Source organism: Schistocerca cancellata, unplaced genomic scaffold, assembly GCF_023864275.1.
Source record: "Schistocerca cancellata isolate TAMUIC-IGC-003103 unplaced genomic scaffold, iqSchCanc2.1 HiC_scaffold_1144, whole genome shotgun sequence".
NCBI lineage: Eukaryota > Metazoa > Arthropoda > Insecta > Orthoptera > Acrididae > Schistocerca > Schistocerca cancellata.
Window position 1 is genome coordinate 3,926,269 of NW_026047143.1, and position 25,033 is coordinate 3,951,301.

Consider the following 25,033-nt stretch of genomic DNA (forward strand, 5'->3'; position numbering starts at 1 on the left):
GGACGGCGCGGGGAGGCACGCCCGGCGTCCCAGCAGAGTGACGGCCGAATTGGCGGGCGCACCGCCGCGTGTGTTAGACGCACTGCTGCTCGTTGCACCCCCTGTCATTCGCTGGGCGCGTGCAGCCTTCGACACTAGCGGAGGACGCATCTTGTCCCTGGTGTTCAGCGGAGGGCCTGTGCGGGGTGTGGCAGTGTCGTGCTGGAGGGCCCACTGGTAGCGATGTGGGCTTCCTCGCCTCGCCTCGCCTCGCCTCACACCAGGTGTCTGCGTAAGTTTGCAGTGCATTCGCACCATTCCTATCCCTGTCCCTGTCCCCGTCCCGACTTGTCCCGACTTTGCTCGACTGCCGCTCGCTGCCGCTCGGGTCGTAGTCCATATGACAGCGCAAGCACGACAAACGTCTGCGGGACGAGACGAGACGAGACGACTAAGGAATAAATTCGTGGTTACAAATCAAATTTGGAACTCTACACTCCTACACAACAATAGGCGGTGACGTATTTCAGAAATCACCTGCCGATTCGTACTGTTTTGTCGTTTTCAAAGTCTTTTTGGCAAACTTGGTTAGCACATTCTCCCTCAAACTGAGTTAATTACTGCATTTTCGTACCATTACAGTAGTTTAAAAGGCTTAAGGAAGCATCTTTGTCACAACAGAAAGGTAGTTTGAAATTTGGGATGGCGACATAACAAAAAAAAAAAACAGTAAGGGAGCCAACAGCACCCGGGTTTCCCAGGCGGTCACCCATCCAAGTACTGGCCGGGCCCGATGATGCTTAACTTCGGTGATCGGACGAGAACCAGTGTATTCATCATGGTATGGCCGTTGGCGCTCATCTAATGTAGGAGCACGGCAGAATTCGCGTTCGGCTTTTCTCCCAACACACAAAATGTTAGTTTTCGGCCGCATTTGACGAAAGCGCTTCCTTCCGCAACCGCCAGTTCCTCGAGGACGGCGCGGGGAGGCGCGCCCGGCGTCCCAGCAGAGTGACGGCCGAATTGGCGGGCGCACCGCCGCGTGTGTTAGACGCACTGCTGCTCGTTGCACCCCCTGTCATTCGCTGGGCGCGTGCAGCCTTCGACACTAGCGGAGGACGCATCTTGTCCCTGGTGTTCAGCGGAGGGCCTGTGCGGGGTGTGGCAGTGTCGTGCTGGAGGGCCCACTGGTAGCGATGTGGGCTTCCTCGCCTCGCCACGCCTCGCCTCGCCTCGCCTCACACCAGGTGTCTGCGTAGTTTGCAGTGCATTCGCACCATTCCTATCCCTGTCCCTGTCCCCGTCCCGACTTGTCCCGACTTTGCTCGACTGCCGCTCGCTGCCGCTCGGGTCGTGGTCCATATGACAGCGCAAGCACGACAAACGTCTGCGGGACGAGACGAGACGAGACGACTAAGGAATAAGTTCGTGGTTACAAATCAAATTTGGAACTCAACACACCTACACAACAATAGGCGGTGACGTATTTCAGAAATCACCTGCCGATTCGTAGTGTTTTGTCGTTTTCAAAGTCTTCTTGGCAAACTTGGTTAGCACATTCTCCCTCAAACTGAGTTAATTACTGCATTTTCGTTCCATTACAGTAGTTTAAAAGGCTTAAGGAAGCATCTTTGTCACAACAGAAAGGTAGTTTGAAAATTGGGCTGGCGACATAACAAAAAAAAAACAGTAAGGGAGCCAACAGCACCCGGGTTTCCCAGGCGGTCACCCATCCAAGTACTAGCCGAGCCCGATGATGCTTAACTTCGGTGATCGGACGAGAACCGGTGTATTCATCATGGTATGGCCGTTGGCGCTCATCTAATGTAGGAGCACGGCAGAATTCGCGTTCGGCTTTTCTCCCAACACACAAAATGTTAGTTTTCGGCCGCATTTGACGAAAGCGCTTCCTTCCGCAACCGCCAGTTCCTCGAGGACGGCGCGGGGAGGCACGCCCGGCGTCCCAGCAGAGTGACGGCCGAATTGGCGGGCGCACCGCCGCGTGTGTTAGACGCACTGCTGCTCGTTGCACCCCCTGTCATTCGCTGGGCGCGTGCAGCCTTCGACACTAGCGGAGGACGCATCTTGTCCCTGGTGTTCAGCGGAGGGCCTGTGCGGGGTGTGGCAGTGTCGTGCTGGAGGGCCCACTGGTAGCGATGTGGGCTTCCTCGCCTCGCCTCGCCTCGCCTCACACCAGGTGTCTGCGTAAGTTTGCAGTGCATTCGCACCATTCCTATCCCTGTCCCTGTCCCCGTCCCGACTTGTCCCGACTTTGCTCGACTGCCGCTCGCTGCCGCTCGGGTCGTAGTCCATATGACAGCGCAAGCACGACAAACGTCTGCGGGACGAGACGAGACGAGACGACTAAGGAATAAATTCGTGGTTACAAATCAAATTTGGAACTCTACACTCCTACACAACAATAGGCGGTGACGTATTTCAGAAATCACCTGCCGATTCGTACTGTTTTGTCGTTTTCAAAGTCTTTTTGGCAAACTTGGTTAGCACATTCTCCCTCAAACTGAGTTAATTACTGCATTTTCGTACCATTACAGTAGTTTAAAAGGCTTAAGGAAGCATCTTTGTCACAACAGAAAGGTAGTTTGAAATTTGGGATGGCGACATAACAAAAAAAAAAAACAGTAAGGGAGCCAACAGCACCCGGGTTTCCCAGGCGGTCACCCATCCAAGTACTGGCCGGGCCCGATGATGCTTAACTTCGGTGATCGGACGAGAACCAGTGTATTCATCATGGTATGGCCGTTGGCGCTCATCTAATGTAGGAGCACGGCAGAATTCGCGTTCGGCTTTTCTCCCAACACACAAAATGTTAGTTTTCGGCCGCATTTGACGAAAGCGCTTCCTTCCGCAACCGCCAGTTCCTCGAGGACGGCGCGGGGAGGCGCGCCCGGCGTCCCAGCAGAGTGACGGCCGAATTGGCGGGCGCACCGCCGCGTGTGTTAGACGCACTGCTGCTCGTTGCACCCCCTGTCATTCGCTGGGCGCGTGCAGCCTTCGACACTAGCGGAGGACGCATCTTGTCCCTGGTGTTCAGCGGAGGGCCTGTGCGGGGTGTGGCAGTGTCGTGCTGGAGGGCCCACTGGTAGCGATGTGGGCTTCCTCGCCTCGCCACGCCTCGCCTCGCCTCGCCTCACACCAGGTGTCTGCGTAGTTTGCAGTGCATTCGCACCATTCCTATCCCTGTCCCTGTCCCCGTCCCGACTTGTCCCGACTTTGCTCGACTGCCGCTCGCTGCCGCTCGGGTCGTGGTCCATATGACAGCGCAAGCACGACAAACGTCTGCGGGACGAGACGAGACGAGACGAGACGAGACGACTAAGGAATAAATTCGTGGTTACAAATCAAATTTGGAACTCTACACTCCTACACAACAATAGGCGGTGACGTATTTCAGAAATCACCTGCCGATTCGTACTGTTTTGTCGTTTTCAAAGTCTTCTTGGCAAACTTGGTTAGCACATTCTCCCTCAAACTGAGTTAATTACTGCATTTTCGTTCCATTACAGTAGTTTAAAAGGCTTAAGGAAGCATCTTTGTCACAACAGAAAGGTAGTTTGAAAATTGGGCTGGCGACATAACAAAAAAAAAACAGTAAGGGAGCCAACAGCACCCGGGTTTCCCAGGCGGTCACCCATCCAAGTACTAGCCGAGCCCGATGATGCTTAACTTCGGTGATCGGACGAGAACCGGTGTATTCATCATGGTATGGCCGTTGGCGCTCATCTAATGTAGGAGCACGGCAGAATTCGCGTTCGGCTTTTCTCCCAACACACAAAATGTTAGTTTTCGGCCGCATTTGACGAAAGCGCTTCCTTCCGCAACCGCCAGTTCCTCGAGGACGGCGCGGGGAGGCACGCCCGGCGTCCCAGCAGAGTGACGGCCGAATTGGCGGGCGCACCGCCGCGTGTGTTAGACGCACTGCTGCTCGTTGCACCCCCTGTCATTCGCTGGGCGCGTGCAGCCTTCGACACTAGCGGAGGACGCATCTTGTCCCTGGTGTTCAGCGGAGGGCCTGTGCGGGGTGTGGCAGTGTCGTGCTGGAGGGCCCACTGGTAGCGATGTGGGCTTCCTCGCCTCGCCTCGCCTCGCCTCACACCAGGTGTCTGCGTAAGTTTGCAGTGCATTCGCACCATTCCTATCCCTGTCCCTGTCCCCGTCCCGACTTGTCCCGACTTTGCTCGACTGCCGCTCGCTGCCGCTCGGGTCGTAGTCCATATGACAGCGCAAGCACGACAAACGTCTGCGGGACGAGACGAGACGAGACGACTAAGGAATAAATTCGTGGTTACAAATCAAATTTGGAACTCTACACTCCTACACAACAATAGGCGGTGACGTATTTCAGAAATCACCTGCCGATTCGTACTGTTTTGTCGTTTTCAAAGTCTTTTTGGCAAACTTGGTTAGCACATTCTCCCTCAAACTGAGTTAATTACTGCATTTTCGTACCATTACAGTAGTTTAAAAGGCTTAAGGAAGCATCTTTGTCACAACAGAAAGGTAGTTTGAAATTTGGGATGGCGACATAACAAAAAAAAAAAACAGTAAGGGAGCCAACAGCACCCGGGTTTCCCAGGCGGTCACCCATCCAAGTACTGGCCGGGCCCGATGATGCTTAACTTCGGTGATCGGACGAGAACCAGTGTATTCATCATGGTATGGCCGTTGGCGCTCATCTAATGTAGGAGCACGGCAGAATTCGCGTTCGGCTTTTCTCCCAACACACAAAATGTTAGTTTTCGGCCGCATTTGACGAAAGCGCTTCCTTCCGCAACCGCCAGTTCCTCGAGGACGGCGCGGGGAGGCGCGCCCGGCGTCCCAGCAGAGTGACGGCCGAATTGGCGGGCGCACCGCCGCGTGTGTTAGACGCACTGCTGCTCGTTGCACCCCCTGTCATTCGCTGGGCGCGTGCAGCCTTCGACACTAGCGGAGGACGCATCTTGTCCCTGGTGTTCAGCGGAGGGCCTGTGCGGGGTGTGGCAGTGTCGTGCTGGAGGGCCCACTGGTAGCGATGTGGGCTTCCTCGCCTCGCCACGCCTCGCCTCGCCTCGCCTCACACCAGGTGTCTGCGTAGTTTGCAGTGCATTCGCACCATTCCTATCCCTGTCCCTGTCCCCGTCCCGACTTGTCCCGACTTTGCTCGACTGCCGCTCGCTGCCGCTCGGGTCGTGGTCCATATGACAGCGCAAGCACGACAAACGTCTGCGGGACGAGACGAGACGAGACGAGACGAGACGACTAAGGAATAAATTCGTGGTTACAAATCAAATTTGGAACTCTACACTCCTACACAACAATAGGCGGTGACGTATTTCAGAAATCACCTGCCGATTCGTACTGTTTTGTCGTTTTCAAAGTCTTCTTGGCAAACTTGGTTAGCACATTCTCCCTCAAACTGAGTTAATTACTGCATTTTCGTTCCATTACAGTAGTTTAAAAGGCTTAAGGAAGCATCTTTGTCACAACAGAAAGGTAGTTTGAAAATTGGGCTGGCGACATAACAAAAAAAAACAGTAAGGGAGCCAACAGCACCCGGGTTTCCCAGGCGGTCACCCATCCAAGTACTAGCCGAGCCCGATGATGCTTAACTTCGGTGATCGGACGAGAACCGGTGTATTCATCATGGTATGGCCGTTAGCGCTCATCTAATGTAGGAGCACGGCAGAATTCGCGTTCGGCTTTTCTCCCAACACACAAAATGTTAGTTTTCGGCCGCATTTGACGAAAGCGCTTCCTTCCGCAACCGCCAGTTCCTCGAGGACGGCGCGGGGAGGCACGCCCGGCGTCCCAGCAGAGTGACGGCCGAATTGGCGGGCGCACCGCCGCGTGTGTTAGACGCACTGCTGCTCGTTGCACCCCCTGTCATTCGCTGGGCGCGTGCAGCCTTCGACACTAGCGGAGGACGCATCTTGTCCCTGGTGTTCAGCGGAGGGCCTGTGCGGGGTGTGGCAGTGTCGTGCTGGAGGGCCCACTGGTAGCGATGTGGGCTTCCTCGCCTCGCCTCGCCTCGCCTCACACCAGGTGTCTGCGTAAGTTTGCAGTGCATTCGCACCATTCCTATCCCTGTCCCTGTCCCCGTCCCGACTTGTCCCGACTTTGCTCGACTGCCGCTCGCTGCCGCTCGGGTCGTAGTCCATATGACAGCGCAAGCACGACAAACGTCTGCGGGACGAGACGAGACGAGACGACTAAGGAATAAATTCGTGGTTACAAATCAAATTTGGAACTCTACACTCCTACACAACAATAGGCGGTGACGTATTTCAGAAATCACCTGCCGATTCGTACTGTTTTGTCGTTTTCAAAGTCTTTTTGGCAAACTTGGTTAGCACATTCTCCCTCAAACTGAGTTAATTACTGCATTTTCGTACCATTACAGTAGTTTAAAAGGCTTAAGGAAGCATCTTTGTCACAACAGAAAGGTAGTTTGAAATTTGGGATGGCGACATAACAAAAAAAAAAAACAGTAAGGGAGCCAACAGCACCCGGGTTTCCCAGGCGGTCACCCATCCAAGTACTGGCCGGGCCCGATGATGCTTAACTTCGGTGATCGGACGAGAACCAGTGTATTCATCATGGTATGGCCGTTGGCGCTCATCTAATGTAGGAGCACGGCAGAATTCGCGTTCGGCTTTTCTCCCAACACACAAAATGTTAGTTTTCGGCCGCATTTGACGAAAGCGCTTCCTTCCGCAACCGCCAGTTCCTCGAGGACGGCGCGGGGAGGCGCGCCCGGCGTCCCAGCAGAGTGACGGCCGAATTGGCGGGCGCACCGCCGCGTGTGTTAGACGCACTGCTGCTCGTTGCACCCCCTGTCATTCGCTGGGCGCGTGCAGCCTTCGACACTAGCGGAGGACGCATCTTGTCCCTGGTGTTCAGCGGAGGGCCTGTGCGGGGTGTGGCAGTGTCGTGCTGGAGGGCCCACTGGTAGCGATGTGGGCTTCCTCGCCTCGCCACGCCTCGCCTCGCCTCGCCTCACACCAGGTGTCTGCGTAGTTTGCAGTGCATTCGCACCATTCCTATCCCTGTCCCTGTCCCCGTCCCGACTTGTCCCGACTTTGCTCGACTGCCGCTCGCTGCCGCTCGGGTCGTGGTCCATATGACAGCGCAAGCACGACAAACGTCTGCGGGACGAGACGAGACGAGACGAGACGAGACGACTAAGGAATAAATTCGTGGTTACAAATCAAATTTGGAACTCTACACTCCTACACAACAATAGGCGGTGACGTATTTCAGAAATCACCTGCCGATTCGTACTGTTTTGTCGTTTTCAAAGTCTTCTTGGCAAACTTGGTTAGCACATTCTCCCTCAAACTGAGTTAATTACTGCATTTTCGTTCCATTACAGTAGTTTAAAAGGCTTAAGGAAGCATCTTTGTCACAACAGAAAGGTAGTTTGAAAATTGGGCTGGCGACATAACAAAAAAAAACAGTAAGGGAGCCAACAGCACCCGGGTTTCCCAGGCGGTCACCCATCCAAGTACTAGCCGAGCCCGATGATGCTTAACTTCGGTGATCGGACGAGAACCGGTGTATTCATCATGGTAAGGCCGTTAGCGCTCATCTAATGTAGGAGCACGGCAGAATTCGCGTTCGGCTTTTCTCCCAACACACAAAATGTTAGTTTTCGGCCGCATTTGACGAAAGCGCTTCCTTCCGCAACCGCCAGTTCCTCGAGGACGGCGCGGGGAGGCACGCCCGGCGTCCCAGCAGAGTGACGGCCGAATTGGCGGGCGCACCGCCGCGTGTGTTAGACGCACTGCTGCTCGTTGCACCCCCTGTCATTCGCTGGGCGCGTGCAGCCTTCGACACTAGCGGAGGACGCATCTTGTCCCTGGTGTTCAGCGGAGGGCCTGTGCGGGGTGTGGCAGTGTCGTGCTGGAGGGCCCACTGGTAGCGATGTGGGCTTCCTCGCCTCGCCTCGCCTCGCCTCACACCAGGTGTCTGCGTAAGTTTGCAGTGCATTCGCACCATTCCTATCCCTGTCCCTGTCCCCGTCCCGACTTGTCCCGACTTTGCTCGACTGCCGCTCGCTGCCGCTCGGGTCGTAGTCCATATGACAGCGCAAGCACGACAAACGTCTGCGGGACGAGACGAGACGAGACGACTAAGGAATAAATTCGTGGTTACAAATCAAATTTGGAACTCTACACTCCTACACAACAATAGGCGGTGACGTATTTCAGAAATCACCTGCCGATTCGTACTGTTTTGTCGTTTTCAAAGTCTTTTTGGCAAACTTGGTTAGCACATTCTCCCTCAAACTGAGTTAATTACTGCATTTTCGTACCATTACAGTAGTTTAAAAGGCTTAAGGAAGCATCTTTGTCACAACAGAAAGGTAGTTTGAAATTTGGGATGGCGACATAACAAAAAAAAAAAACAGTAAGGGAGCCAACAGCACCCGGGTTTCCCAGGCGGTCACCCATCCAAGTACTGGCCGGGCCCGATGATGCTTAACTTCGGTGATCGGACGAGAACCAGTGTATTCATCATGGTATGGCCGTTGGCGCTCATCTAATGTAGGAGCACGGCAGAATTCGCGTTCGGCTTTTCTCCCAACACACAAAATGTTAGTTTTCGGCCGCATTTGACGAAAGCGCTTCCTTCCGCAACCGCCAGTTCCTCGAGGACGGCGCGGGGAGGCGCGCCCGGCGTCCCAGCAGAGTGACGGCCGAATTGGCGGGCGCACCGCCGCGTGTGTTAGACGCACTGCTGCTCGTTGCACCCCCTGTCATTCGCTGGGCGCGTGCAGCCTTCGACACTAGCGGAGGACGCATCTTGTCCCTGGTGTTCAGCGGAGGGCCTGTGCGGGGTGTGGCAGTGTCGTGCTGGAGGGCCCACTGGTAGCGATGTGGGCTTCCTCGCCTCGCCACGCCTCGCCTCGCCTCGCCTCACACCAGGTGTCTGCGTAGTTTGCAGTGCATTCGCACCATTCCTATCCCTGTCCCTGTCCCCGTCCCGACTTGTCCCGACTTTGCTCGACTGCCGCTCGCTGCCGCTCGGGTCGTGGTCCATATGACAGCGCAAGCACGACAAACGTCTGCGGGACGAGACGAGACGAGACGAGACGAGACGACTAAGGAATAAATTCGTGGTTACAAATCAAATTTGGAACTCTACACTCCTACACAACAATAGGCGGTGACGTATTTCAGAAATCACCTGCCGATTCGTACTGTTTTGTCGTTTTCAAAGTCTTCTTGGCAAACTTGGTTAGCACATTCTCCCTCAAACTGAGTTAATTACTGCATTTTCGTTCCATTACAGTAGTTTAAAAGGCTTAAGGAAGCATCTTTGTCACAACAGAAAGGTAGTTTGAAAATTGGGCTGGCGACATAACAAAAAAAAACAGTAAGGGAGCCAACAGCACCCGGGTTTCCCAGGCGGTCACCCATCCAAGTACTAGCCGAGCCCGATGATGCTTAACTTCGGTGATCGGACGAGAACCGGTGTATTCATCATGGTATGGCCGTTAGCGCTCATCTAATGTAGGAGCACGGCAGAATTCGCGTTCGGCTTTTCTCCCAACACACAAAATGTTAGTTTTCGGCCGCATTTGACGAAAGCGCTTCCTTCCGCAACCGCCAGTTCCTCGAGGACGGCGCGGGGAGGCACGCCCGGCGTCCCAGCAGAGTGACGGCCGAATTGGCGGGCGCACCGCCGCGTGTGTTAGACGCACTGCTGCTCGTTGCACCCCCTGTCATTCGCTGGGCGCGTGCAGCCTTCGACACTAGCGGAGGACGCATCTTGTCCCTGGTGTTCAGCGGAGGGCCTGTGCGGGGTGTGGCAGTGTCGTGCTGGAGGGCCCACTGGTAGCGATGTGGGCTTCCTCGCCTCGCCTCGCCTCGCCTCACACCAGGTGTCTGCGTAAGTTTGCAGTGCATTCGCACCATTCCTATCCCTGTCCCTGTCCCCGTCCCGACTTGTCCCGACTTTGCTCGACTGCCGCTCGCTGCCGCTCGGGTCGTAGTCCATATGACAGCGCAAGCACGACAAACGTCTGCGGGACGAGACGAGACGAGACGACTAAGGAATAAATTCGTGGTTACAAATCAAATTTGGAACTCTACACTCCTACACAACAATAGGCGGTGACGTATTTCAGAAATCACCTGCCGATTCGTACTGTTTTGTCGTTTTCAAAGTCTTTTTGGCAAACTTGGTTAGCACATTCTCCCTCAAACTGAGTTAATTACTGCATTTTCGTACCATTACAGTAGTTTAAAAGGCTTAAGGAAGCATCTTTGTCACAACAGAAAGGTAGTTTGAAATTTGGGATGGCGACATAACAAAAAAAAAAAACAGTAAGGGAGCCAACAGCACCCGGGTTTCCCAGGCGGTCACCCATCCAAGTACTGGCCGGGCCCGATGATGCTTAACTTCGGTGATCGGACGAGAACCAGTGTATTCATCATGGTATGGCCGTTGGCGCTCATCTAATGTAGGAGCACGGCAGAATTCGCGTTCGGCTTTTCTCCCAACACACAAAATGTTAGTTTTCGGCCGCATTTGACGAAAGCGCTTCCTTCCGCAACCGCCAGTTCCTCGAGGACGGCGCGGGGAGGCGCGCCCGGCGTCCCAGCAGAGTGACGGCCGAATTGGCGGGCGCACCGCCGCGTGTGTTAGACGCACTGCTGCTCGTTGCACCCCCTGTCATTCGCTGGGCGCGTGCAGCCTTCGACACTAGCGGAGGACGCATCTTGTCCCTGGTGTTCAGCGGAGGGCCTGTGCGGGGTGTGGCAGTGTCGTGCTGGAGGGCCCACTGGTAGCGATGTGGGCTTCCTCGCCTCGCCACGCCTCGCCTCGCCTCGCCTCACACCAGGTGTCTGCGTAGTTTGCAGTGCATTCGCACCATTCCTATCCCTGTCCCTGTCCCCGTCCCGACTTGTCCCGACTTTGCTCGACTGCCGCTCGCTGCCGCTCGGGTCGTGGTCCATATGACAGCGCAAGCACGACAAACGTCTGCGGGACGAGACGAGACGAGACGAGACGAGACGACTAAGGAATAAATTCGTGGTTACAAATCAAATTTGGAACTCTACACTCCTACACAACAATAGGCGGTGACGTATTTCAGAAATCACCTGCCGATTCGTACTGTTTTGTCGTTTTCAAAGTCTTCTTGGCAAACTTGGTTAGCACATTCTCCCTCAAACTGAGTTAATTACTGCATTTTCGTTCCATTACAGTAGTTTAAAAGGCTTAAGGAAGCATCTTTGTCACAACAGAAAGGTAGTTTGAAAATTGGGCTGGCGACATAACAAAAAAAAACAGTAAGGGAGCCAACAGCACCCGGGTTTCCCAGGCGGTCACCCATCCAAGTACTAGCCGAGCCCGATGATGCTTAACTTCGGTGATCGGACGAGAACCGGTGTATTCATCATGGTAAGGCCGTTAGCGCTCATCTAATGTAGGAGCACGGCAGAATTCGCGTTCGGCTTTTCTCCCAACACACAAAATGTTAGTTTTCGGCCGCATTTGACGAAAGCGCTTCCTTCCGCAACCGCCAGTTCCTCGAGGACGGCGCGGGGAGGCACGCCCGGCGTCCCAGCAGAGTGACGGCCGAATTGGCGGGCGCACCGCCGCGTGTGTTAGACGCACTGCTGCTCGTTGCACCCCCTGTCATTCGCTGGGCGCGTGCAGCCTTCGACACTAGCGGAGGACGCATCTTGTCCCTGGTGTTCAGCGGAGGGCCTGTGCGGGGTGTGGCAGTGTCGTGCTGGAGGGCCCACTGGTAGCGATGTGGGCTTCCTCGCCTCGCCTCGCCTCGCCTCACACCAGGTGTCTGCGTAAGTTTGCAGTGCATTCGCACCATTCCTATCCCTGTCCCTGTCCCCGTCCCGACTTGTCCCGACTTTGCTCGACTGCCGCTCGCTGCCGCTCGGGTCGTAGTCCATATGACAGCGCAAGCACGACAAACGTCTGCGGGACGAGACGAGACGAGACGACTAAGGAATAAATTCGTGGTTACAAATCAAATTTGGAACTCTACACTCCTACACAACAATAGGCGGTGACGTATTTCAGAAATCACCTGCCGATTCGTACTGTTTTGTCGTTTTCAAAGTCTTTTTGGCAAACTTGGTTAGCACATTCTCCCTCAAACTGAGTTAATTACTGCATTTTCGTACCATTACAGTAGTTTAAAAGGCTTAAGGAAGCATCTTTGTCACAACAGAAAGGTAGTTTGAAATTTGGGATGGCGACATAACAAAAAAAAAAAACAGTAAGGGAGCCAACAGCACCCGGGTTTCCCAGGCGGTCACCCATCCAAGTACTGGCCGGGCCCGATGATGCTTAACTTCGGTGATCGGACGAGAACCAGTGTATTCATCATGGTATGGCCGTTGGCGCTCATCTAATGTAGGAGCACGGCAGAATTCGCGTTCGGCTTTTCTCCCAACACACAAAATGTTAGTTTTCGGCCGCATTTGACGAAAGCGCTTCCTTCCGCAACCGCCAGTTCCTCGAGGACGGCGCGGGGAGGCGCGCCCGGCGTCCCAGCAGAGTGACGGCCGAATTGGCGGGCGCACCGCCGCGTGTGTTAGACGCACTGCTGCTCGTTGCACCCCCTGTCATTCGCTGGGCGCGTGCAGCCTTCGACACTAGCGGAGGACGCATCTTGTCCCTGGTGTTCAGCGGAGGGCCTGTGCGGGGTGTGGCAGTGTCGTGCTGGAGGGCCCACTGGTAGCGATGTGGGCTTCCTCGCCTCGCCACGCCTCGCCTCGCCTCGCCTCACACCAGGTGTCTGCGTAGTTTGCAGTGCATTCGCACCATTCCTATCCCTGTCCCTGTCCCCGTCCCGACTTGTCCCGACTTTGCTCGACTGCCGCTCGCTGCCGCTCGGGTCGTGGTCCATATGACAGCGCAAGCACGACAAACGTCTGCGGGACGAGACGAGACGAGACGAGACGAGACGACTAAGGAATAAATTCGTGGTTACAAATCAAATTTGGAACTCTACACTCCTACACAACAATAGGCGGTGACGTATTTCAGAAATCACCTGCCGATTCGTACTGTTTTGTCGTTTTCAAAGTCTTCTTGGCAAACTTGGTTAGCACATTCTCCCTCAAACTGAGTTAATTACTGCATTTTCGTTCCATTACAGTAGTTTAAAAGGCTTAAGGAAGCATCTTTGTCACAACAGAAAGGTAGTTTGAAAATTGGGCTGGCGACATAACAAAAAAAAACAGTAAGGGAGCCAACAGCACCCGGGTTTCCCAGGCGGTCACCCATCCAAGTACTAGCCGAGCCCGATGATGCTTAACTTCGGTGATCGGACGAGAACCGGTGTATTCATCATGGTAAGGCCGTTAGCGCTCATCTAATGTAGGAGCACGGCAGAATTCGCGTTCGGCTTTTCTCCCAACACACAAAATGTTAGTTTTCGGCCGCATTTGACGAAAGCGCTTCCTTCCGCAACCGCCAGTTCCTCGAGGACGGCGCGGGGAGGCACGCCCGGCGTCCCAGCAGAGTGACGGCCGAATTGGCGGGCGCACCGCCGCGTGTGTTAGACGCACTGCTGCTCGTTGCACCCCCTGTCATTCGCTGGGCGCGTGCAGCCTTCGACACTAGCGGAGGACGCATCTTGTCCCTGGTGTTCAGCGGAGGGCCTGTGCGGGGTGTGGCAGTGTCGTGCTGGAGGGCCCACTGGTAGCGATGTGGGCTTCCTCGCCTCGCCTCGCCTCGCCTCACACCAGGTGTCTGCGTAAGTTTGCAGTGCATTCGCACCATTCCTATCCCTGTCCCTGTCCCCGTCCCGACTTGTCCCGACTTTGCTCGACTGCCGCTCGCTGCCGCTCGGGTCGTAGTCCATATGACAGCGCAAGCACGACAAACGTCTGCGGGACGAGACGAGACGAGACGACTAAGGAATAAATTCGTGGTTACAAATCAAATTTGGAACTCTACACTCCTACACAACAATAGGCGGTGACGTATTTCAGAAATCACCTGCCGATTCGTACTGTTTTGTCGTTTTCAAAGTCTTTTTGGCAAACTTGGTTAGCACATTCTCCCTCAAACTGAGTTAATTACTGCATTTTCGTACCATTACAGTAGTTTAAAAGGCTTAAGGAAGCATCTTTTTCACAACAGAAAGGTAGTTTGAAATTTGGGATGGCGACATAACAAAAAAAAAAAACAGTAAGGGAGCCAACAGCACCCGGGTTTCCCAGGCGGTCACCCATCCAAGTACTGGCCGGGCCCGATGATGCTTAACTTCGGTGATCGGACGAGAACCAGTGTATTCATCATGGTATGGCCGTTGGCGCTCATCTAATGTAGGAGCACGGCAGAATTCGCGTTCGGCTTTTCTCCCAACACACAAAATGTTAGTTTTCGGCCGCATTTGACGAAAGCGCTTCCTTCCGCAACCGCCAGTTCCTCGAGGACGGCGCGGGGAGGCGCGCCCGGCGTCCCAGCAGAGTGACGGCCGAATTGGCGGGCGCACCGCCGCGTGTGTTAGACGCACTGCTGCTCGTTGCACCCCCTGTCATTCGCTGGGCGCGTGCAGCCTTCGACACTAGCGGAGGACGCATCTTGTCCCTGGTGTTCAGCGGAGGGCCTGTGCGGGGTGTGGCAGTGTCGTGCTGGAGGGCCCACTGGTAGCGATGTGGGCTTCCTCGCCTCGCCACGCCTCGCCTCGCCTCGCCTCACACCAGGTGTCTGCGTAGTTTGCAGTGCATTCGCACCATTCCTATCCCTGTCCCTGTCCCCGTCCCGACTTGTCCCGACTTTGCTCGACTGCCGCTCGCTGCCGCTCGGGTCGTGGTCCATATGACAGCGCAAGCACGACAAACGTCTGCGGGACGAGACGAGACGAGACGAGACGAGACGACTAAGGAATAAATTCGTGGTTACAAATCAAATTTGGAACTCTACACTCCTACACAACAATAGGCGGTGACGTATTTCAGAAATCACCTGCCGATTCGTACTGTTTTGTCGTTTTCAAAGTCTTCTTGGCAAACTTGGTTAGCACATTCTCCCTCAAACTGAGTTAATTACTGCATTTTCGTTCCATTACAGTAGTTTAAAAGGCTTAAGGAAGCATCTTTGTCACAACAGAAAGGTAGTTTGAAAATTGGGCTGGCGACATAACAAAAAAAAACAGTAAGGGAGCCAACAGCACCCGGGTTTCCCAGGCGGTCACCCATCCAAGTACTAGCCGAGCCCGATGATGCTTAACTTCGGTGATCGGACGAGAACCGGTGTATTCATCATGGTATGGCCGTTAGCGCTCATCTAATGTAGGAGCACGGCAGAATTCGCGTTCGGCTTTTCTCCCAACACACAAAATGTTAGTTTTCGGCCGCATTTGACGAAAGCGCTTCCTTCCGCAACCGCCAGTTCCTCGAGGACGGCGCGGGGAGGCACGCCCGGCGTCCCAGCAGAGTGACGGCCGAATTGGCGGGCGCACCGCCGCGTGTGTTAGACGCACTGCTGCTCGTTGCACCCCCTGTCATTCGCTGGGCGCGTGCAGCCTTCGACACTAGCGGAGGACGCATCTTGTCCCTGGTGTTCAGCGGAGGGCCTGTGCGGGGTGTGGCAGTGTCGTGCTGGAGGGCCCACTGGTAGCGATGTGGGCTTCCTCGCCTCGCCACGCCTCGCCTCGCCTCGCCTCACACCAGGTGTCTGCGTAGTTTGCAGTGCATTCGCACCATTCCTATCCCTGTCCCTGTCCCCGTCCCGACTTGTCCCGACTTTGCTCGACTGCCGCTCGCTGCCGCTCGGGTCGTGGTCCATATGACAGCGCAAGCACGACAAACGTCTGCGGGACGAGACGAGACGAGACGAGACGACTAAGGAATAAGTTCGTGGTTACAAATCAAATTTGGAACTCAACACACCTACACAACAATAGGCGGTGACGTATTTCAGAAATCACCTGCCGATTCGTAGTGTTTTGTCGTTTTCAAAGTCTTCTTGGCAAACTTGGTTAGCACATTCTCCCTCAAACTGAGTTAATTACTGCATTTTCGTTCCATTACAGTAGTTTAAAAGGCTTAAGGAAGCATCTTTGTCACAACAGAAAGGTAGTTTGAAAATTGGGCTGGCGACATAACAAAAAAAAAACAGTAAGGGAGCCAACAGCACCCGGGTTTCCCAGGCGGTCACCCATCCAAGTACTAGCCGGGCCCGATGATGCTTAACTTCGGTGATCGGACGAGAACCGGTGTATTCATCATGGTATGGCCGTTGGCGCTCGTCTAATGTAGGAGCACGGCAGAATTCGCGTTCGGCTTTTCTCCCAACACACAAAATGTTAGTTTTCGGCCGCATTTGTCGAAAGCGCTTCCTTCCGCAACCGCCAGTTCCTCGAGGACGGCGCGGGGAGACGCGCCCGGCGTCCCAGCAGAGTGACGGCCGAATTGGCGGGCGCACCGCCGCGTGTGTTAGACGCACTGCTGCTCGTTGCACCCCCTGTCATTCGCTGGGCGCGTGCAGCCTTCGACACTAGCGGAGGACGCATCTTGTCCCTGGTGTTCAGCGGAGGGCCTGTGCGGGGTGTGGCAGTGTCGTGCTGGAGGGCCCACTGGTAGCGATGTGGGCTTCCTCGCCTCGCCTCGCCTCGCCTCACACCAGGTGTCTGCGTAAGTTTGCAGTGCATTCGCACCATTCCTATCCCTGTCCCTGTCCCCGTCCCGACTTGTCCCGACTTTGCTCGACTGCCGCTCGCTGCCGCTCGGGTCGTAGTCCATATGACAGCGCAAGCACGACAAACGTCTGCGGGACGAGACGAGACGAGACGACTAAGGAATAAATTCGTGGTTACAAATCAAATTTGGAACTCTACACTCCTACACAACAATAGGCGGTGACGTATTTCAGAAATCACCTGCCGATTCGTACTGTTTTGTCGTTTTCAAAGTCTTTTTGGCAAACTTGGTTAGCACATTCTCCCTCAAACTGAGTTAATTACTGCATTTTCGTACCATTACAGTAGTTTAAAAGGCTTAAGGAAGCATCTTTGTCACAACAGAAAGGTAGTTTGAAATTTGGGATGGCGACATAACAAAAAAAAAAAACAGTAAGGGAGCCAACAGCACCCGGGTTTCCCAGGCGGTCACCCATCCAAGTACTGGCCGGGCCCGATGATGCTTAACTTCGGTGATCGGACGAGAACCAGTGTATTCATCATGGTATGGCCGTTGGCGCTCATCTAATGTAGGAGCACGGCAGAATTCGCATTCGGCTTTTCTCCCAACACACAAAATGTTAGTTTTCGGCCGCATTTGACGAAAGCGCTTCCTTCCGCAACCGCCAGTTCCTCGAGGACGGCGCGGGGAGGCGCGCCCGGCGTCCCAGCAGAGTGACGGCCGAATTGGCGGGCGCACCGCCGCGTGTGTTAGACGCACTGCTGCTCGTTGCACCCCCTGTCATTCGCTGGGCGCGTGCAGCCTTCGACACTAGCGGAGGACGCATCTTGTCCCTGGTGTTCAGCGGAGGGCCTGTGCGGGGTGTGGCAGTGTCGTGCTGGAGGGCCCACTGGTAGCGATGTGGGCTTCCTCGCCTCGCCACGCCTCGCCTCGCCTCGCCTCACACCAGGTGTCTGCGTAGTTTGCAGTGCATTCGCACCATTCCTATCCCTGTCCCTGTCCCCGTCCCGACTTGTCCCGACTTTGCTCGACTGCCGCTCGCTGCCGCTCGGGTCGTGGTCCATATGACAGCGCAAGCACGACAAACGTCTGCGGGACGAGACGAGACGAGACGAGACGAGACGACTAAGGAATAAATTCGTGGTTACAAATCAAATTTGGAACTCTACACTCCTACACAACAATAGGCGGTGACGTATTTCAGAAATCACCTGCCGATTCGTACTGTTTTGTCGTTTTCAAAGTCTTCTTGGCAAACTTGGTTAGCACATTCTCCCTCAAACTGAGTTAATTACTGCATTTTCGTTCCATTACAGTAGTTTAAAAGGCTTAAGGAAGCATCTTTGTCACAACAGAAAGGTAGTTTGAAAATTGGGCTGGCGACATAACAAAAAAAAACAGTAAGGGAGCCAACAGCACCCGGGTTTCCCAGGCGGTCACCCATCCAAGTACTAGCCGAGCCCGATGATGCTTAACTTCGGTGATCGGACGAGAACCGGTGTATTCATCATGGTAAGGCCGTTAGCGCTCATCTAATGTAGGAGCACGGCAGAATTCGCGTTCGGCTTTTCTCCCAACACACAAAATGTTAGTTTTCGGCCGCATTTGACGAAAGCGCTTCCTTCCGCAACCGCCAGTTCCTCGAGGACGGCGCGGGGAGGCACGCCCGGCGTCCCAGCAGAGTGACGGCCGAATTGGCGGGCGCACCGCCGCGTGTGTTAGACGCACTGCTGCTCGTTGCACCCCCTGTCATTCGCTGGGCGCGTGCAGCCTTCGACACTAGCGGAGGACGCATCTTGTCCCTGGTGTTCAGCGGAGGGCCTGTGCGGGGTGTGGCAGTGTCGTGCTGGAGGGCCCACTGGTAGCGATGTGGGCTTCCTCGCCTCGCCTCGCCTCGCCTCACACCAGGTGTCTGCGTAAGTTTGCAGTGCATTCGCACCATTCCTATCCCTGTCCCTGTCCCCGTCCCGACTTGTCCCGACTTTGCTCGACTGCCGCTCGCTGCCGCTCGGGTCGTAGTCCATATGACAGCGCAAGCACGACAAACGTCTGCGGGACGAGACGAGACGAGACGACTAAGGAATAAATTCGTGGTTACAAATCAAATTTGGAACTCTACACTCCTACACAACAATAGGCGGTGACGTATTTCAGAAATCACCTGCCGATTCGTACTGTTTTGTCGTTTTCAAAGTCTTTTTGGCAAACTTGGTTAGCACATTCTCCCTCAAACTGAGTTAATTACTGCATTTTCGTACCATTACAGTAGTTTAAAAGGCTTAAGGAAGCATCTTTGTCACAACAGAAAGGTAGTTTGAAATTTGGGATGGCGACATAACAAAAAAAAAAAACAGTAAGGGAGCCAACAGCACCCGGGTTTCCCAGGCGGTCACCCATCCAAGTACTGGCCGGGCCCGATGATGCTTAACTTCGGTGATCGGACGAGAACCAGTGTATTCATCATGGTATGGCCGTTGGCGCTCATCTAATGTAGGAGCACGGCAGAATTCGCGTTCGGCTTTTCTCCCAACACACAAAATGTTAGTTTTCGGCCGCATTTGACGAAAGCGCTTCCTTCCGCAACCGCCAGTTCCTCGAGGACGGCGCGGGGAGGCGCGCCCGGCGTCCCAGCAGAGTGACGGCCGAATTGGCGGGCGCACCGCCGCGTGTGTTAGACGCACTGCTGCTCGTTGCACCCCCTGTCATTCGCTGGGCGCGTGCAGCCTTCGACACTAGCGGAGGACGCATCTTGTCCCTGGTGTTCAGCGGAGGGCCTGTGCGGGGTGTGGCAGTGTCGTGCTGGAGGGCCCACTGGTAGCGATGTGGGCTTCCTCGCCTCGCCACGCCTCGCCTCGCCTCGCCTCACACCAGGTGTCTGCGTAGTTTGCAGTGCATTCGCACCATTCCTATCCCTGTCCCTGTCCCCGTCCCGACTTGTCCCGACTTTGCTCGACTGCCGCTCGCTGCCGCTCGGGTCGTGGTCCATATGACAGCGCAAGCACGACAAACGTCTGCGGGACGAGACGAGACGAGACGAGACGAGACGACTAAGGAATAAATTCGTGGTTACAAATCAAATTTGGAACTCTACACTCCTACACAACAATAGGCGGTGACGTATTTCAGAAATCACCTGCCGATTCGTACTGTTTTGTCGTTTTCAAAGTCTTCTTGGCAAACTTGGTTAGCACATTCTCCCTCAAACTGAGTTAATTACTGCATTTTCGTTCCATTACAGTAGTTTAAAAGGCTTAAGGAAGCATCTTTGTCACAACAGAAAGGTAGTTTGAAAATTGGGCTGGCGACATAACAAAAAAAAACAGTAAGGGAGCCAACAGCACCCGGGTTTCCCAGGCGGTCACCCATCCAAGTACTAGCCGAGCCCGATGATGCTTAACTTCGGTGATCGGACGAGAACCGGTGTATTCATCATGGTAAGGCCGTTAGCGCTCATCTAATGTAGGAGCACGGCAGAATTCGCGTTCGGCTTTTCTCCCAACACACAAAATGTTAGTTTTCGGCCGCATTTGACGAAAGCGCTTCCTTCCGCAACCGCCAGTTCCTCGAGGACGGCGCGGGGAGGCACGCCCGGCGTCCCAGCAGAGTGACGGCCGAATTGGCGGGCGCACCGCCGCGTGTGTTAGACGCACTGCTGCTCGTTGCACCCCCTGTCATTCGCTGGGCGCGTGCAGCCTTCGACACTAGCGGAGGACGCATCTTGTCCCTGGTGTTCAGCGGAGGGCCTGTGCGGGGTGTGGCAGTGTCGTGCTGGAGGGCCCACTGGTAGCGATGTGGGCTTCCTCGCCTCGCCTCGCCTCGCCTCACACCAGGTGTCTGCGTAAGTTTGCAGTGCATTCGCACCATTCCTATCCCTGTCCCTGTCCCCGTCCCGACTTGTCCCGACTTTGCTCGACTGCCGCTCGCTGCCGCTCGGGTCGTAGTCCATATGACAGCGCAAGCACGACAAACGTCTGCGGGACGAGACGAGACGAGACGACTAAGGAATAAATTCGTGGTTACAAATCAAATTTGGAACTCTACACTCCTACACAACAATAGGCGGTGACGTATTTCAGAAATCACCTGCCGATTCGTACTGTTTTGTCGTTTTCAAAGTCTTTTTGGCAAACTTGGTTAGCACATTCTCCCTCAAACTGAGTTAATTACTGCATTTTCGTACCATTACAGTAGTTTAAAAGGCTTAAGGAAGCATCTTTTTCACAACAGAAAGGTAGTTTGAAATTTGGGATGGCGACATAACAAAAAAAAAAAACAGTAAGGGAGCCAACAGCACCCGGGTTTCCCAGGCGGTCACCCATCCAAGTACTGGCCGGGCCCGATGATGCTTAACTTCGGTGATCGGACGAGAACCAGTGTATTCATCATGGTATGGCCGTTGGCGCTCATCTAATGTAGGAGCACGGCAGAATTCGCGTTCGGCTTTTCTCCCAACACACAAAATGTTAGTTTTCGGCCGCATTTGACGAAAGCGCTTCCTTCCGCAACCGCCAGTTCCTCGAGGACGGCGCGGGGAGGCGCGCCCGGCGTCCCAGCAGAGTGACGGCCGAATTGGCGGGCGCACCGCCGCGTGTGTTAGACGCACTGCTGCTCGTTGCACCCCCTGTCATTCGCTGGGCGCGTGCAGCCTTCGACACTAGCGGAGGACGCATCTTGTCCCTGGTGTTCAGCGGAGGGCCTGTGCGGGGTGTGGCAGTGTCGTGCTGGAGGGCCCACTGGTAGCGATGTGGGCTTCCTCGCCTCGCCACGCCTCGCCTCGCCTCGCCTCACACCAGGTGTCTGCGTAGTTTGCAGTGCATTCGCACCATTCCTATCCCTGTCCCTGTCCCCGTCCCGACTTGTCCCGACTTTGCTCGACTGCCGCTCGCTGCCGCTCGGGTCGTGGTCCATATGACAGCGCAAGCACGACAAACGTCTGCGGGACGAGACGAGACGAGACGAGACGAGACGACTAAGGAATAAATTCGTGGTTACAAATCAAATTTGGAACTCTACACTCCTACACAACAATAGGCGGTGACGTATTTCAGAAATCACCTGCCGATTCGTACTGTTTTGTCGTTTTCAAAGTCTTCTTGGCAAACTTGGTTAGCACATTCTCCCTCAAACTGAGTTAATTACTGCATTTTCGTTCCATTACAGTAGTTTAAAAGGCTTAAGGAAGCATCTTTGTCACAACAGAAAGGTAGTTTGAAAATTGGGCTGGCGACATAACAAAAAAAAACAGTAAGGGAGCCAACAGCACCCGGGTTTCCCAGGCGGTCACCCATCCAAGTACTAGCCGAGCCCGATGATGCTTAACTTCGGTGATCGGACGAGAACCGGTGTATTCATCATGGTATGGCCGTTAGCGCTCATCTAATGTAGGAGCACGGCAGAATTCGCGTTCGGCTTTTCTCCCAACACACAAAATGTTAGTTTTCGGCCGCATTTGACGAAAGCGCTTCCTTCCGCAACCGCCAGTTCCTCGAGGACGGCGCGGGGAGGCACGCCCGGCGTCCCAGCAGAGTGACGGCCGAATTGGCGGGCGCACCGCCGCGTGTGTTAGACGCACTGCTGCTCGTTGCACCCCCTGTCATTCGCTGGGCGCGTGCAGCCTTCGACACTAGCGGAGGACGCATCTTGTCCCTGGTGTTCAGCGGAGGGCCTGTGCGGGGTGTGGCAGTGTCGTGCTGGAGGGCCCACTGGTAGCGATGTGGGCTTCCTCGCCTCGCCACGCCTCGCCTCGCCTCGCCTCACACCAGGTGTCTGCGTAGTTTGCAGTGCATTCGCACCATTCCTATCCCTGTCCCTGTCCCCGTCCCGACTTGTCCCGACTTTGCTCGACTGCCGCTCGCTGCCGCTCGGGTCGTGGTCCATATGACAGCGCAAGCACGACAAACGTCTGCGGGACGAGACGAGACGAGACGAGACGACTAAGGAATAAGTTCGTGGTTACAAATCAAATTTGGAACTCAACACACCTACACAACAATAGGCGGTGACGTATTTCAGAAATCACCTGCCGATTCGTAGTGTTTTGTCGTTTTCAAAGTCTTCTTGGCAAACTTGGTTAGCACATTCTCCCTCAAACTGAGTTAATTACTGCATTTTCGTTCCATTACAGTAGTTTAAAAGGCTTAAGGAAGCATCTTTGTCACAACAGAAAGGTAGTTTGAAAATTGGGCTGGCGACATAACAAAAAAAAAACAGTAAGGGAGCCAACAGCACCCGGGTTTCCCAGGCGGTCACCCATCCAAGTACTAGCCGGGCCCGATGATGCTTAACTTCGGTGATCGGACGAGAACCGGTGTATTCATCATGGTATGGCCGTTGGCGCTCGTCTAATGTAGGAGCACGGCAGAATTCGCGTTCGGCTTTTCTCCCAACACACAAAATGTTAGTTTTCGGCCGCATTTGTCGAAAGCGCTTCCTTCCGCAACCGCCAGTTCCTCGAGGACGGCGCGGGGAGACGCGCCCGGCGTCCCAGCAGAGTGACGGCCGAATTGGCGGGCGCACCGCCGCGTGTGTTAGACGCACTGCTGCTCGTTGCACCCCCTGTCATTCGCTGGGCGCGTGCAGCCTTCGACACTAGCGGAGGACGCATCTTGTCCCTGGTGTTCAGCGGAGGGCCTGTGCGGGGTGTGGCAGTGTCGTGCTGGAGGGCCCACTGGTAGCGATGTGGGCTTCCTCGCCTCGCCTCGCCTCGCCTCACACCAGGTGTCTGCGTAAGTTTGCAGTGCATTCGCACCATTCCTATCCCTGTCCCTGTCCCCGTCCCGACTTGTCCCGACTTTGCTCGACTGCCGCTCGCTGCCGCTCGGGTCGTAGTCCATATGACAGCGCAAGCACGACAAACGTCTGCGGGACGAGACGAGACGAGACGACTAAGGAATAAATTCGTGGTTACAAATCAAATTTGGAACTCTACACTCCTACACAACAATAGGCGGTGACGTATTTCAGAAATCACCTGCCGATTCGTACTGTTTTGTCGTTTTCAAAGTCTTTTTGGCAAACTTGGTTAGCACATTCTCCCTCAAACTGAGTTAATTACTGCATTTTCGTACCATTACAGTAGTTTAAAAGGCTTAAGGAAGCATCTTTGTCACAACAGAAAGGTAGTTTGAAATTTGGGATGGCGACATAACAAAAAAAAAAAACAGTAAGGGAGCCAACAGCACCCGGGTTTCCCAGGCGGTCACCCATCCAAGTACTGGCCGGGCCCGATGATGCTTAACTTCGGTGATCGGACGAGAACCAGTGTATTCATCATGGTATGGCCGTTGGCGCTCATCTAATGTAGGAGCACGGCAGAATTCGCATTCGGCTTTTCTCCCAACACACAAAATGTTAGTTTTCGGCCGCATTTGACGAAAGCGCTTCCTTCCGCAACCGCCAGTTCCTCGAGGACGGCGCGGGGAGGCGCGCCCGGCGTCCCAGCAGAGTGACGGCCGAATTGGCGGGCGCACCGCCGCGTGTGTTAGACGCACTGCTGCTCGTTGCACCCCCTGTCATTCGCTGGGCGCGTGCAGCCTTCGACACTAGCGGAGGACGCATCTTGTCCCTGGTGTTCAGCGGAGGGCCTGTGCGGGGTGTGGCAGTGTCGTGCTGGAGGGCCCACTGGTAGCGATGTGGGCTTCCTCGCCTCGCCACGCCTCGCCTCGCCTCGCCTCACACCAGGTGTCTGCGTAGTTTGCAGTGCATTCGCACCATTCCTATCCCTGTCCCTGTCCCCGTCCCGACTTGTCCCGACTTTGCTCGACTGCCGCTCGCTGCCGCTCGGGTCGTGGTCCATATGACAGCGCAAGCACGACAAACGTCTGCGGGACGAGACGAGACGAGACGAGACGACTAAGGAATAAGTTCGTGGTTACAAATCAAATTTGGAACTCAACACACCTACACAACAATAGGCGGTGACGTATTTCAGAAATCACCTGCCGATTCGTAGTGTTTTGTCGTTTTCAAAGTCTTCTTGGCAAACTTGGTTAGCACATTCTCCCTCAAACTGAGTTAATTACTGCATTTTCGTTCCATTACAGTAGTTTAAAAGGCTTAAGGAAGCATCTTTGTCACAACAGAAAGGTAGTTTGAAAATTGGGCTGGCGACATAACAAAAAAAAAAACAGTAAGGGAGCCAACAGCACCTTTTTTTTTTTTTTTTTTTTTTTTTTTTTTTTTTTTTTTTTTTCTTTTTTTTTAGGTGTAGCGACGTAAAAATGAAAAAATGAGATAGAGCCAACAGCACCTTTTTTTTTTTTTTTTTCAACAGAAAGGTAGTTTGAAAATTGGGCTGGCGACATAACTAAAAAAAAAAACGGGAAGGGAGCCAACAGCACCTTTTTTTTTTTTTTTTTTTTGATTTTTTTTGGATGTCGACATAACAAAAAAAAAAAAAAAAAAAAAAAAAAAAAAACAGGAAG

At 54.3% G+C, this 25,033-nt stretch overlaps 25 non-coding genes across 25 annotated transcripts; all 25 read right to left on the bottom strand.

The window, feature by feature from the left end:
* Window positions 1–715: 715 nt before the first annotated feature.
* LOC126159688 (5S ribosomal RNA) lies at window positions 716–834 on the bottom strand. Its single transcript, XR_007534536.1, has one exon. It is a non-coding gene; the product is annotated as a 5S ribosomal RNA (ribosomal RNA).
* An 841-nt stretch (window positions 835–1,675) lies between these two features.
* On the bottom strand, window positions 1,676–1,794 carry LOC126159549 (5S ribosomal RNA). The gene has a single exon (XR_007534405.1). It is a non-coding gene; the product is annotated as a 5S ribosomal RNA (ribosomal RNA).
* Window positions 1,795–2,628: 834 nt separating this feature from the next.
* LOC126159690 (5S ribosomal RNA) lies at window positions 2,629–2,747 on the bottom strand. Its single transcript, XR_007534537.1, has one exon. It is a non-coding gene; the product is annotated as a 5S ribosomal RNA (ribosomal RNA).
* An 851-nt stretch (window positions 2,748–3,598) lies between these two features.
* LOC126159550 (5S ribosomal RNA) lies at window positions 3,599–3,717 on the bottom strand. Its single transcript, XR_007534406.1, has one exon. It is a non-coding gene; the product is annotated as a 5S ribosomal RNA (ribosomal RNA).
* Window positions 3,718–4,551: 834 nt separating this feature from the next.
* LOC126159691 (5S ribosomal RNA) lies at window positions 4,552–4,670 on the bottom strand. The gene has a single exon (XR_007534538.1). It is a non-coding gene; the product is annotated as a 5S ribosomal RNA (ribosomal RNA).
* Window positions 4,671–5,520: 850 nt separating this feature from the next.
* LOC126159663 (5S ribosomal RNA) lies at window positions 5,521–5,639 on the bottom strand. The gene has a single exon (XR_007534512.1). It is a non-coding gene; the product is annotated as a 5S ribosomal RNA (ribosomal RNA).
* Window positions 5,640–6,473: 834 nt separating this feature from the next.
* Window positions 6,474–6,592, bottom strand: LOC126159692 (5S ribosomal RNA). Its single transcript, XR_007534539.1, has one exon. It is a non-coding gene; the product is annotated as a 5S ribosomal RNA (ribosomal RNA).
* Window positions 6,593–7,442: 850 nt separating this feature from the next.
* LOC126159741 (5S ribosomal RNA) lies at window positions 7,443–7,561 on the bottom strand. Its single transcript, XR_007534585.1, has one exon. It is a non-coding gene; the product is annotated as a 5S ribosomal RNA (ribosomal RNA).
* An 834-nt stretch (window positions 7,562–8,395) lies between these two features.
* LOC126159693 (5S ribosomal RNA) lies at window positions 8,396–8,514 on the bottom strand. The gene has a single exon (XR_007534540.1). It is a non-coding gene; the product is annotated as a 5S ribosomal RNA (ribosomal RNA).
* Window positions 8,515–9,364: 850 nt separating this feature from the next.
* On the bottom strand, window positions 9,365–9,483 carry LOC126159664 (5S ribosomal RNA). Its single transcript, XR_007534513.1, has one exon. It is a non-coding gene; the product is annotated as a 5S ribosomal RNA (ribosomal RNA).
* An 834-nt stretch (window positions 9,484–10,317) lies between these two features.
* LOC126159694 (5S ribosomal RNA) lies at window positions 10,318–10,436 on the bottom strand. Its single transcript, XR_007534541.1, has one exon. It is a non-coding gene; the product is annotated as a 5S ribosomal RNA (ribosomal RNA).
* Window positions 10,437–11,286: 850 nt separating this feature from the next.
* On the bottom strand, window positions 11,287–11,405 carry LOC126159742 (5S ribosomal RNA). Its single transcript, XR_007534586.1, has one exon. It is a non-coding gene; the product is annotated as a 5S ribosomal RNA (ribosomal RNA).
* An 834-nt stretch (window positions 11,406–12,239) lies between these two features.
* Window positions 12,240–12,358, bottom strand: LOC126159695 (5S ribosomal RNA). Its single transcript, XR_007534542.1, has one exon. It is a non-coding gene; the product is annotated as a 5S ribosomal RNA (ribosomal RNA).
* An 850-nt stretch (window positions 12,359–13,208) lies between these two features.
* Window positions 13,209–13,327, bottom strand: LOC126159744 (5S ribosomal RNA). Its single transcript, XR_007534588.1, has one exon. It is a non-coding gene; the product is annotated as a 5S ribosomal RNA (ribosomal RNA).
* An 834-nt stretch (window positions 13,328–14,161) lies between these two features.
* Window positions 14,162–14,280, bottom strand: LOC126159697 (5S ribosomal RNA). Its single transcript, XR_007534544.1, has one exon. It is a non-coding gene; the product is annotated as a 5S ribosomal RNA (ribosomal RNA).
* Window positions 14,281–15,130: 850 nt separating this feature from the next.
* Window positions 15,131–15,249, bottom strand: LOC126159665 (5S ribosomal RNA). Its single transcript, XR_007534514.1, has one exon. It is a non-coding gene; the product is annotated as a 5S ribosomal RNA (ribosomal RNA).
* An 846-nt stretch (window positions 15,250–16,095) lies between these two features.
* LOC126159518 (5S ribosomal RNA) lies at window positions 16,096–16,214 on the bottom strand. Its single transcript, XR_007534376.1, has one exon. It is a non-coding gene; the product is annotated as a 5S ribosomal RNA (ribosomal RNA).
* An 834-nt stretch (window positions 16,215–17,048) lies between these two features.
* On the bottom strand, window positions 17,049–17,167 carry LOC126159698 (5S ribosomal RNA). The gene has a single exon (XR_007534545.1). It is a non-coding gene; the product is annotated as a 5S ribosomal RNA (ribosomal RNA).
* An 850-nt stretch (window positions 17,168–18,017) lies between these two features.
* LOC126159745 (5S ribosomal RNA) lies at window positions 18,018–18,136 on the bottom strand. The gene has a single exon (XR_007534589.1). It is a non-coding gene; the product is annotated as a 5S ribosomal RNA (ribosomal RNA).
* An 834-nt stretch (window positions 18,137–18,970) lies between these two features.
* Window positions 18,971–19,089, bottom strand: LOC126159699 (5S ribosomal RNA). The gene has a single exon (XR_007534546.1). It is a non-coding gene; the product is annotated as a 5S ribosomal RNA (ribosomal RNA).
* Window positions 19,090–19,939: 850 nt separating this feature from the next.
* LOC126159746 (5S ribosomal RNA) lies at window positions 19,940–20,058 on the bottom strand. The gene has a single exon (XR_007534590.1). It is a non-coding gene; the product is annotated as a 5S ribosomal RNA (ribosomal RNA).
* Window positions 20,059–20,892: 834 nt separating this feature from the next.
* Window positions 20,893–21,011, bottom strand: LOC126159700 (5S ribosomal RNA). Its single transcript, XR_007534547.1, has one exon. It is a non-coding gene; the product is annotated as a 5S ribosomal RNA (ribosomal RNA).
* Window positions 21,012–21,861: 850 nt separating this feature from the next.
* Window positions 21,862–21,980, bottom strand: LOC126159666 (5S ribosomal RNA). Its single transcript, XR_007534515.1, has one exon. It is a non-coding gene; the product is annotated as a 5S ribosomal RNA (ribosomal RNA).
* An 846-nt stretch (window positions 21,981–22,826) lies between these two features.
* On the bottom strand, window positions 22,827–22,945 carry LOC126159530 (5S ribosomal RNA). The gene has a single exon (XR_007534387.1). It is a non-coding gene; the product is annotated as a 5S ribosomal RNA (ribosomal RNA).
* Window positions 22,946–23,779: 834 nt separating this feature from the next.
* LOC126159701 (5S ribosomal RNA) lies at window positions 23,780–23,898 on the bottom strand. Its single transcript, XR_007534548.1, has one exon. It is a non-coding gene; the product is annotated as a 5S ribosomal RNA (ribosomal RNA).
* Window positions 23,899–25,033: the final 1,135 nt, after the last annotated feature.